Source organism: Crocuta crocuta, unplaced genomic scaffold (assembly GCF_008692635.1).
Source record: "Crocuta crocuta isolate KB4526 unplaced genomic scaffold, BGI_CrCroc_1.0 scaffold190, whole genome shotgun sequence".
Classification (NCBI taxonomy): domain Eukaryota; kingdom Metazoa; phylum Chordata; class Mammalia; order Carnivora; family Hyaenidae; genus Crocuta; species Crocuta crocuta.
Genome location: NW_027527955.1, coordinates 7690558 through 7699546, shown reverse-complemented (window position 1 = coordinate 7699546; position 8989 = coordinate 7690558). Strand labels below are relative to the sequence as shown.

The 8989-nt window shown below is 44.0% G+C and overlaps 1 long non-coding RNA gene across 1 annotated transcript; it reads left to right on the top strand.

Annotated features, from left to right (window-relative positions):
• The first annotated feature begins 1540 nt into the window (after positions 1–1540).
• LOC144222145 (uncharacterized) lies at positions 1541–5378 on the top strand. The gene is made up of 2 exons (XR_013332319.1): positions 1541–1688; positions 3628–5378. It is a non-coding gene; the product is annotated as an uncharacterized LOC144222145 (long non-coding RNA).
• The last annotated feature ends 3611 nt before the right edge of the window (positions 5379–8989 follow it).

Here is an 8989-nt window from a genome sequence, read left to right as displayed (position 1 = left end):
ATGGTTTATGTAAGCGATAACCATTGGGAGGTCACTTCAGGCTAGGGGCGGGGACGGAGAAGGCTGTAGACCAAAAAAATGCCATCTGAGCTGCTTATGAAGCATTGGCAGGAATTGCAAAGGTGGAGAAGGCAGGCAGGCAGGCAGGAGCAAGCATATGGAGGCCCAAATGCCGGAGGCAGAGTGAATGTTGCCAGGTGGAGTCCTAAGGGGTGGGTGGCTGGATATAAAGCTGTGGAGGGCCATCAACGTGAAGAGCCTGCATGAAGGCTGGGGAATGTACTGTAGTGTAAAATTATGCACTTTTTGTAAAGTATGCAAGTATATCGAGCCTCCTACTGGCCATGTGATTTCTCTCCGTGGCTTTTGACTCAGTCTTCCAACAGTTACCTGCAGGACAGAGGTGTAGGCCGGTTAGGGAAGGTATAGTCACGGTGCAGGATCGTGAATGGTTCGGGACACAGCAGTGCACTTGGCCGCAGAGAAGAATCCTTCCAATCACAGATCTCTGAAATGGATTAGTCATCATCTTCCTGCCACTTGAATATGTCACTTTATTTTTACGGCTTCCACCTTCCACAGGTACTGAGCGACTTGTATATGTCAAGCACCATGGTGGGCGCTGAGGATGTAAAGATGACTATGACACAGTTTGATGGGGGAGACACATGATCAAGAGGTACTTACAGGAAAATGTGTAAGTGCAGGGATTGCTGGATGCCTGAAGGCGGTGTGGGAGGAAGCACATACCCTGGAACCTCGGGTACCTCAGATGCCCGCCCCAGGTTCAGGGAAGGTTCCCTGGAGCTGCTATGGCCTAAGCCAAGTCTTTGAGGATAAGCAGAAGATGGCAAGCAGGTGCAAGGATGGGAAGGAGAGGGCATTCCAGGCAGAAGGGAGAAGAAAAGCGAAGCCATGAAATGTGCGATAAATTAAGAGAGTGAGGTCTAGAGTCCAAGTACCTGGGTGGAAATTCTCCCTGTTCCCTGCAAAGCTTTGCAAGTTTTGGTAAGTTACGTATCCTGTCTCTGACTCAGTTTCTCGATGTAGAAATGAGAAAAAGGATAGTATCTACCAGATAGGGTTATTGTGAGGAATACACGATACACCATATACGAAGAGATCAGCATGGCGTCTAGTACCTGGTAAACACTCACTGAATAATCACAACGATTGTGATGACGGTGACCACCAGTGGTTCAATGCTATTGGAAATGCAGTGGAACACAAGACATGGTGAGTGATGAGGCCCGAGACATAGGTGTTGATTAAAAAAAAAAAAAAAAGTCTTACTATTGGTTTTTCATTCTACAAGCCAATGGGAATTTTTAGAGGGTTTTCAGCATGGAAAACATGAGCAGGTTTGCAATTTAGATAGATTCTTCAGGGCTGTCTGTCATGAACTGATTTGAGGAAGATAAGACCAGGGGCAGGAAGTCCTGTTGGTGATACTACAGGAGTTCAGATGAGAGATGATAAGCGCTTACCTAATCCAGGGGCATCACAGTAGATAGTCAAAGGAAGAACCATATTTGAGAACTTTAGGTGATAAACATGGTAGGAGTTGGTGAAAAGGGAGAAAGAGCTGAGGATGTTCTCAGACCTTCCAATCTGGGAGACTGGATGCATAGTGATTCATCCACTGGGAGGGAGAACATAAAACAGAAGCCTGTGTAGGAATAACAAAGGTAAGATCATTCAGAAGAGCTGAGTGGGAGGAATCTGTGGGTAACCTTGGAGAGGTCCAGTAGACCATGGTTTACATGATAGGGAAGCTTATGGGAAGGTCCCAGCTAGAAATACAGATTTACACATAGCCAGCCAGTGGTTATAGAACTGTGAGAGTGGATGAGATTGCCCAGGAAAACAATGCAAGGTGATAAAAGAAGAGGGTCAAGGACAAAATCCAGGGAAACACCACTATTTAAGGAGCATGATTGGAAGAGCAGACTATAAAGCCAAGAAGGGACTGATCAGAATGGTTGCCAGAGAAACAGGAGAAGGCAGTGTGATGGACATTAGGAAAGAAGAGAGCAAGAAGAAGAAGGGAGGGATCGATTCTCTTGAGTACCACCTGGAAGCCCACCAAAGCAGGACAGAGAGGGGCTGACTGATGGGTAAATAAGAGGGCAAGGAGGGAAGGAAGGGACGTGAGATGAGGAAGAAGAGACAGAGAACGTTGACTCTTCGAGATATTTTGTTGAGAAAAGAAGAAAAAGAAGTAGCTAGAGGAAGGAAGGGAAAACAGAGTTAGAGGATGTTTCATTTTTTCCCTCTTCTAGTGGGAGATATTGAAGAGAGTTTGTTCTAATAGAAAAGAATTTATAGAGAATAAGAAGTTGTGGAGGCAAGCGAAAAGCAAGATATTCGATGGATCACAGTCCAAAAGGAGATAGGCCGACATGATACCAAAAGCTCAAGAGGAATGTGGTAGGTCTAGAATGGAATAGGAACAAAATAAACAACAAAAGTACCATCTTTTCCATCTTCTGTGAGACCCTAGGCAAGGTGATTGTGTGTGTGTGTAAGTGTTGGTGGGGGGAGGGGGGCAAGCTTCAAGTTTGCACGTTAACAGTCTCAGGTTTTTAAAAGATGGAGAAGTGAAGGCCATATACTATAAGTGAGGGGTACAGGCCATGACGGGGATGATCAACCTTTCTGGAGAGTTGCAAAGAAGTGGAATTACTACTAAAAAAATGCTGAGCAAGGAGAAGAAACAGACGGACCCTCTGTCCTGAAGCTCAGTTGAGGAAGGCCATGATTTTGTAGCAGTACCATATGGACTGTTGGCTGCCTGTTTCCCTCCTTCTTTTAATGAGCTGAGTCCGGGAGTAGAAATGTAGGTTGCAGTAGTGACTCAAGGCTGGAGTTTTGCCACTTCGGTGCAATGAAAGTCCAGGGGTACAAGGGCGCTGGGGGGTCCTGGTGAGAGAGTAGTTGCAGGCAGCAAGCCTAAAAACAGGCTCTGGAAGCTAATAGTAGTTCTTCTGTCTTCTTGTTTATCCCAATGAAAGTGACCTCAGAAGCAATTATGCATATCTTATAATCATTATCATTTGATAGATTAGATCCCGTTTTCAATTTTGTTCAATTGCAATTCGCAATTGTCAATTCGCAATCATGAAAAATAATATATTTAACTTCAAATATCTCCTTGTCCTTGTCCTGGTGTTATGCCTCAGCTTCAAGTTCTGGAAACTCCAGAACCATTGGATGATCTCCCATGGAGACCAGAGGCTCCCCAGCCACCTGGGGGATATCACGGTCCTTGCTTTTAGCAAGGGAGGGGGGTGTCTACCCACACCTGCTTGAGGGGAGGTAATCCAGCTCCAGATAGATATGACAAAAGAAAAGACAGGGGAGTCACCTAAACAGACATTTGGAACACGTGGTAGAAGATGAACGCATCTATCTCTCCCGTCTGCCCCTCCCAAATAAGAGTATGGCAAGAGAGGTAAAGAAATTAAAAAAACAAATAGGCCGGATTGTGGTCTAATAGAAGTCAATTGGTTGACATAGTGAATGAGGTTGTGACACTACCTTGATTGAATCAGAGCCATCTTTCCTTTGGCTCTTGGTGGTGGTGGGAGCACAAGAGCAATAATGATTTCCTCTCCTTGGTTCCAGATCATTCCCTCAGCAGCGTGGATAGAGAAAGAGCCCACACCACTCTGGACATGTCACGGCCAGTTCCTCAGGAGGCCAAGATGCTCTGAACATGTGCATTCTGAAGCCTCTGGTGGATATTTGGAAAGGACCTTCATACTCAACGGGTATAAGATAAAAGATTTCCTGACACGGTCTCTCCCATTCATTAGCCACGGAGAGGATGCAGATAACTTGGGTGTCATCCTAACTTCGGACAGAAGAGAATTGAATTAAAGACCATGGAAATATATTGTTAAAAGTAGAAGTGATCACTTGTACGGCACATAATGGTTTACAGTGGAATCACTCCGGTTACCATTTTGAGCCTCACAAAGGCTCTTAGTCATAGGTTGTTATTCTGAATAAGAACAACCCCTTACATTTCTCAGCTTGAAAATATACTTTTTATTATATTAATTTAATTGTAGTTCATTTCTTTCCTCGATATTTCTAAGTCATTTTATTTCCCTCCCTTCCCTCCTAAAACTTTCATAGATTTCTAGAATTAAAATTTCTCGTTCATGCTTTGACAAATTGGTCTTCGAACGCTATCTCCTCATTTTACCTCCTTGGAAACATATTTCTTTGTTCTCTTTCTCCTTCTGCCTCCAATCTCATCCTTGCCTTCCTCTTCTCCTGACTTTTCTGCTCTTCACAAGGCTCCATCCTAAACTTTAACCACTTCTTGACAGCTTCACGTAAACACCGTCTCCTTAAAATAATCATTCTTGCCAGGGCGCCTGGGTGGCTCAGTCAGTTGAGCTTTCAACTTCAACTCAGGCCATGATCTCATGGTTTGTGAGCTCGAGTTCTGTGTCGGGCTCTGTGCTGACAGCTCAGAGCCTGGAGCCTGCATCGGTGTCTCCCTCTCTCTGCCCCTCTCCCACTCATGTTCTGTCTCTGTCTCAAAAATAAATAAACATTTAAAAAACTACAAAATTCATTCTTGCTAAGACATTTGAATGTCATCTCTTCCTTTCCAAGGTTCCCAACATATGTGATATCTTTGTTTCAACAACTATGTCAATGGGGTCAAAGACATTTACTGAAGTAACATATTAGATTTTAACTTCTTTTTCTTTTTTAATTTTTTTAATGTTTATTTATTTTTGAGAGAGACAGAGCATGAGACGAGGAGGGGCAGAGAGAGAGGGAGACACAGAATCCGAAGCAGGCTCCAGGCTCTGAGCTGCCAGCACAGAGCCTGATGTGGGGCTCGAACCCACGAACTGTGAGACCATGAACTGAGTTGAAGTCAGACGCTTAACCGACTGAGCCACCCAGGCGCCCCAGATTTTCACTTCTTGAAAGATCTGGCTTGCTTCTTTTTAATTCAAACCCAGATCAAACATCATTTCCAATGTGAATTCTTTCCTACACCCTTAATTCCCTTCTCTGCCTACCATGTACTTTTTACATGCTCTGCACAGATGCGCTTATCACATTATGTTGAGATGGTTGGTTTTGATTTTTATCTTCTTTTTTAAGCTGTAAGCAACTTGAAGAAGCATAGCATAGTGGGTAAGCTGCCAGACTGTCGGGGTTTAAATTCTAGCACTGCTAGCGATGTGACTTTAGGCAAGCGACTTAGCCTCTCTGTGCTTTAGTTTTCTGATCTCTAAAATGGAAATAATAATGGTAGCTACCTCATAGAGTTGCTGTAAGGATTAAATGAGTTTCAACATGTAAAATGCTATCAGACAGTGGGCAATTATAATTATTGCACTTCATTGTGCTTTGTATTTTTATTGACAAGAACAATGATTACAGTACACAGGCACACAGTTTGTTGAATGAATGAATGAATGAATGAATGAATATATAGGAAAAGGTGTTTATGATGTTTCTTCTTAATAGATCCCAAAGTCAAAGATAGAATATCTTTTCACCCATAGGTTTCCCAGAGAAATTAATATGAAGTTTATAATATAGGTGATCAATAAATGTTTCTGGAGCATGCTTCATAACTATTAATCCAGTGACTGGCAGATGGAGAACAATAAAAATAATAAGTTATACAATGAATTAGGCTCCTATCAAATAAATGGTCACACAGGATTTTACATTAATGTTGTGAAAACATTTCCCTTATGTTTTAAAGCTCCTGGTTGGGAAGATAACTTAACTCGCATGGATGGTTTTAGCCAGACTCCGGCTCTCTAATGATTTGGGAGTTACCCACGACGTAGATCTCCACCCAGATCACTGAGGGTCCAGGACCACACAAGGGGTGACACTGAGGTTCTGTGGCCCCCAAGGGGTGGATGGGGAGCCCAGACCTGCCGTGAGGGACGGTGTACGGAGTCCTGGAGGAGCACTCCACAAAATCTGGTCAATTTGGACTCTGCACCCCAGAGGAAGGTTCCTACCGCACTGGGGCTTTGGCTAGAAGGAGTGAATCAACTGGGGACTTTGAAAAAGTAGACTAAAGGAAAAAACAAAAACCTTTTGGGCAGATTAATCAGGCAGGCGTGGGGCTATTTCACAGTCCACCAAACACGCACTTTCATGTCAGCCACCACGCCACACACACAAAAAGCAGGGGCCCTGTTTGTTCAGCTAGAAATGCTTACACTGGCTTCTTCCCCTCCCTCCCCGCCTCTGTCACTCAACTTGCCTAATTCTGTGTCGGAGAGGTTTCTTTCCCCCCCCTTTGGCTTTTTAAAGTAACATCGGTAGAGCAGCTAATGAGGCGGTCGAAAGCAAGCTGGTCCGTTCCGGGTTGCTAATGACTCCATTCCCGGGAGCCTAATCAAAGATTTGTACATTTAATTGCTGTCAAGTCAGCTCCAACCACCTGCCATTTCTGCAGCACCTGAGCTCCTAGCTCGGTAGCCCCTGATTCTAAATGAATCCATCACCATTTCTAAAGGCCAGAAAGTCAGGCTGCTGGGCAACCCTGAACGGGGTATATCCTGGAGAGTCAAGACCAGCCGGCCTCCCGGAGGCGTGCCTCATCAGGCTGGGTCGCATTGGAGGGACACCTGCCCCTTTCCAAGACCAGACTTCTGTATCTAGGGGGAAGGAAGGGTGGGTGTGGTGAGGACGGGGTGTGGGAACAAGAGGAGACAGAAGGTGACATCTGATCACACTCTTTCTGAAATCTGTTAATGCTTTTATCCTGAAGGATGACTTAATTTACATCCCTCGTGCACGGTTGGGCCGTGGATCAATATTTGCAAGGAGCTTTTCCAAGTAAAGTGGTAATTGTTTTATTGTCTTTCCCAAATTCAGGTCATAGTTGTCCCCCTGGATTTTTTTTTTTTTTTTTTTTTTTTTGGTGATGGGGGAAGGAGAAAACAGTTAATCTGGACCCGAGTTCAACCTAACAGCAAAGCAGGCTACCTCATTGGGTTTAAATGAGTTGGAAAAGAAAATTCCATTTAGCGTTTCTTTTTCTAATTGCAGTAAAAATTCTTGAAACACACATACTACACTTGCTCGTTATTCTTTTTGCCTGTGACGGGTACACCCATCGTAATTGATCTGTTGAGATCAGTCTCCAGAGCGGTTGTTCTCAAACTTGAGACCGCGTCACAAACATCCGAAGGACTTCTTAAAACCCAGCTTGGCTGTGGGTGAGGCCTGATGCTTTGCATGTCTAACAAGTTCCAGGTGATGCTCATCCCTCCGGACTCAGGGAACTTTCTTAAAGCCTCTTGGAAATAGCGATCTCACTGTCTATGGGAGAATGAGGTTGCCATTTATCAAGCACTTAGTCAGCTGTGTCTGCCTGCTGGTGACCGCATTGACCACGGTAAAGAGGCACTGATCCTGACACCTCACGTAGGAAAAGAAGGGAATTCTACTTTTTCACCTTCCCATCACAGGCTCACACGTGATGTGTAAAAGAAGAAGACACAAAGAGCCAAATCAGTGATTGGGCAGGATCAGTGCTTTGCCCTATGGACAAATAGCCCCTCCCGCCCCCTGAATCCTTTAGTTGGAATATGGCTACTTATATTTAGGAATTCATTTCCCCTTAGGGTGCCCAGCCCTCTCGGTCTGTCTAGCCCTGAGGTTTCCCCGTGCTGAAACTTAGATGGGCAGATGGGGACCCTGTTCACCCTCACTTCCCTTTGGTTTAGTAGAATCTACATCAAGAAGGGCATATTGTGAATTCAGATTTAAAAAATAAAAATAAAAAAACGAGGGTAAATATTGTCAGACTGTGAGCATTTTTGTCAGACCCTGCCAAAAAAGAGAGAGAACTAAGGTATTTAGGTTGATAAATATTCACTCATGGTTCCCAGCTTGCCATTGGCAAATACTTGCTCTAGGCAACTTTGGAACCGGGCCCATTTTTCATTATTGATTAATAGTGAGGAGGTTTTCCCTTTTTATTCCCTCGACCTGAATTTCTAGCCTTTTATGACCAACCGGGTGATTATGGTGAAGATATTGCAGTGACCAGCTGGGTCCCACAGCCTTCCGTTCCTTACTGTTTTCTTATATTTATTTGCCTTCCTCCGCTCCACACAGTGGTCGCTACGTTCCAGACAAATGCACACTTGTTTTGATTTCCTCCTTACTGCTTAGTCTATTTATATCAGGGGACCCTGGAAAGTGTGCAAGATAACCTTACTAGAAAGCTAAATTAATTCTAAAAAGCAAACACCATATGATCTGCCAATCAGATGGGAAAATATTGTTAACTGTTATTCACTTACTACCCTAGATCTTTCCCTAGAGTGCTTGAAATCACAGGACTGAGGTACGTTTGCTGTCTATACACCTTTGGAATTTAGATATAAATGCATCCATGATTTGGGCAGACAGAACAAAAAAATAATTTCTCTCAGTCTGACAAGACCAACGGCAAGTGTACGTATATGTGTTCATGGAAAAATTAAATTAGCAGCTCACTTGATGGAAAATTCAGTGCTCTTTGAGTTGAGAATTCCCCAAGAGCAAAACTGCCTTGAATAGGGGTCTCCTGGTGCTGTCATTTTTCTGTTCATCTTGCAAGGCTGCACCAAAGCACCATTTTCTAGAAGTATCCTTCCCTAGCCCGAGCCCTTCCCCACCTCCGGGCCTGCTTTGCAATTATTTGGTGTCCCTGCTTTAGCTCTTCTTACGTAGCCTTGGGGTTGCTTGAGTATGTATTTGTCTTTCCATTTGACTGCAAAACACTGAGGCGAGGCTTCAGGATGTACTCATAGTGGGTGCCTTGCTACCTCAGGCAGTGCTTGGCATCTAGTATGTGCTCAATAAATATTTGGTGATTGAACACTGGATGCTATACTTGAAGCTATATCAGGGGTTCTAAACACAACTCCTGCTGATCGTTTCTAGAGAATTTGTGGTGTTTATTTTAATACGGTATATAGGATTGGGGCCA